Source organism: Petaurus breviceps, unplaced genomic scaffold (genome assembly GCF_028583685.1).
Source record: "Petaurus breviceps papuanus isolate PSGF00001 unplaced genomic scaffold, PetGlider_PUasm1.0 140, whole genome shotgun sequence".
NCBI lineage: Eukaryota > Metazoa > Chordata > Mammalia > Diprotodontia > Petauridae > Petaurus > Petaurus breviceps.
The window spans coordinates 53,582,271-53,585,525 of record NW_027185698.1 but is presented as its reverse complement, the minus strand read 5'-3'; positions in this window follow the sequence as shown (position 1 = coordinate 53,585,525).

The following is a 3,255-nucleotide window of genomic DNA, read 5'->3' as shown; positions in this document are numbered from 1 at the left end:
GATATTGGCACCATACCAAAAGCAAGGGGAGGGAAGGTTTTTCATGGAAGAATTGCTAATTGTAAGAGAAATTCCCTTCAAAAGTTTTAAAACACAAAATCTTTGGGTAAGAGAAAATATCAGAAGTGGCATCCCCACTGAGGAACACTTCCAATGAGGGACATCTGATCCAACTTCTCCCAGTTCCCCTGGGAGAAGTTGCATTTTGCATTTTGAGTGGGGTCTCTAGGAGAGTTAGCCCACAGGACTTGGATGGAAGGGATTTCAAGCTAGGTTGGGGATATGTTTGTGGGCAGAATGAACCCTTGGCTCTAATCATTCTGTATAGTCAACATCCCACTCCACCTTTGGCTAGGGCCATTTTTGCTGATAAGATTCAGAGCCCATGGGACAGAAACAATTTTAACTGGTAGCTTTTCCTGAAGAAATCAGTTTTGTGGGAGTAGGGGTAGGGTGAGAGAAGGGATGCTCCAGGTACCCACATCTGCCATTCACAGAGGACAAAGATGGGATCATCATTGAGAAATACCTACCTCTGGTTCAATATCTATTGTCTTCTCTGCATTTACCATATTCAGACTGGCCTGGAAGTTTCTTGAGATCAAGGATGGAGTCTTTGTTGTTCTGTAAGATGGGCCTCAGTTTCCTCAACTGTAAAATCAAGGGGTTGCATCAGAAAATGATATAATCCCCTTGAGGGCAGGCACTGTTTTTGCTTTTCTTCGTGTTTCAGGTGCTTAGTACAGTGTTCAATAAAAGCTTGTTGACTGATTGATGTTGGGTCAATCACAAGAAAGTTGGCCCATGGGGATGTAGGATCTCTGATGTGTCTTTAGTCCTCTCAGGGCAGGGTTCTGCCTTGGTCCACCAGGGGCCGCAGCAGCTCAGGTCTTCAAGGGCCATTGCCTCTCCTGAGTAATAGCTATGAGCCCTTCCTCTCATGGATTAGCCATGAGGTCAGTTGTTTCCATGACTCACCTCAGGAAAATTAGGAGGCGCATCACCCAGGCCACTCCACATAAAGCATTTAAATCAATTTTTCCAGACAGTTAGCTAACTCTACTCCTCTTCCTGACCCCCTCCTTTTTTCTATTAGGATATAACTGAAGTCAGACACTGGAGAGATTGCCCAGGTAGAAATCACCGCCATGTCAGAAGTCATGGCCTCCTTATAAGAACATTTTACTGGGTGTTAGGAGAACTGAGTTCATGTCCTGGCTCTGACACTCACTTGTGTCACCTGGGCAAGTGCCTTCCCTTCTTTGCTTTGGTCTCCTCCCCTGTAAGATAAGGGAATTGGGAGATGAATCTCACTGTCTTGCCTGCATCAGACCATCTCTGGAACACACTGAATTCAGTTCTAGGCACCATAGTTGATCACAGTTGGAGATGAGATAGAAAGAATCCTCTACCAGGTTTGGGGATGGCCTTTGAAGTCTGAGATTGTATGATGGCTCAATCAAATGGCATCCCCTATTGAGAAACACTCTTAGTAAGAGACCCTGACTGAAAGACAGTCCTTGATGAGGGAAACCCCTTCCAAGAAACACTCACTAGGGGAATTAGTTCCACTGTGATGGGGTCCCTAAAATAGGAGTTCTTACACTGGGGTTCATAAACTGTTTTTTTTATATTTTGATCACTGTATTTCTACATGATTACTTTCTTTTCAAATCATCATAGATGAGTTAAGAACTAATAGTTCTTGAATCCTTACAAAAAATTTGCACATCATTTTTATTTGATCATCAGAACAACCCTGAGAGGGAGGCAGTGGAAGTAATATTGCTCTCGCTTTACAGAGAAGGAAACTAAGGCTCATTGTCCTGAGAAAGGGTTCATCAGTTTTGCCAAAGGTCTCCAGAGACTTCACCAGATTGTCCAAGGAGTCCATGATACAAAAAAGGTGAAGAACTCCTGTCCTAGTAAGAAATATTGACATTCCAGTGGAGACATCCATCAGTTATAAGCAGAGAAAGGGGGGAAGAAATGCCTGAGGGTCTCACTCTAGGCAATATGAGAGAGCAGAAGTTAGAGAGTTGGGATCTGGTCTTGTTTCTTTGAAAACTAAATGACTAAAAGAGCAGGGGTCCAAGCCTTCCAACCCCTAGCCTCCAGACAGGCCAATTTGTCAGTCCCATGCTCCAGTCCTAGGCTGACTGAAATGAGGGGATCAAGAGAAGGAGGCTCAGTGAGTTAGAATAGGCATGGTACCATCAGATTTGCTCATAGCTCTGACCCTGGCAGCCTCTTCTGACCCCTCCCATCACAGACTCAGTTGCTCAAGGGAGGCACTCTGACCCCAGCTGCTTCTTCATGAAAGTTCATGACAACATCTTCCTCTAGACAAGAAAAACTTTCAGCTTTTACCCAAGACAGACTTTGTCGGGGGGGGGGGGGTGTGAGGATATTTCCATAATATGTCCCACTCCTTCTGACTTTGGACATTCAGTTTGTCCAATTTAGGAGAAGAAAAGATGGGGAGTTGATCTGGGTTGGAGGTCATAAGATCATAGATTCAAAGTTGGAAGTGGCCTCTAAAGTCATTTTGTGGGGACCTGGAGGGGAAGGGGGGTAAAAAAACTAAAAAAAAAAGAAAACAAAAACTCACTTTTCTAAGAATGCTTTGGTCCTTCCTAGAAAAAAAAAATATAATGAAAAAAGTGTTTCCCCATGAATTTAGCCGAGGTTCCCCTCTGCCCAAATGTGATCATTAGTGAACAAAAGGATTTGTGAAATAAAAGGATTGGACCAAATAACCTTTTAGGTCACTTTTAGCTCTGACCACCCTTAAACCTGAGTTTCTGAATCCAAACCTTGATCTTAAATCATCAAAAGAACTTTAGATTTGGAAAGGAAGCTTTTAAGAAAAGAATTGTCTATATTTAATTTCTTGTCAAATCTCTACCCCCTCCCTAACCCTATCCCCAAAAGTTCTTGATCCATAACTTCAAAATAAATAGAAATGTATGCCTCCTGGATATGTTTGGAGTTCTCCCCCCCTCGAGATCATGTATCTCCCCATTAGTACATCAGAAGCCTGTGGGCCAGCCCCCAGCCACCCTCTGAAGCTCTCGGACACTCAGCCTGCCAGGGGAATTTCTGAGCTTGGCTTGGGAGTCATTATTCCTGGCTGGGGGCTCCCACTGCCCAAGATCACATTGCCCAGAGATTATAGGGCTGGCTGTAGAATAGACAGTGGAATCGAGTGACAGATCCATCCAACCTGGGACGGCTTATGGTGCCCCAGCCTCA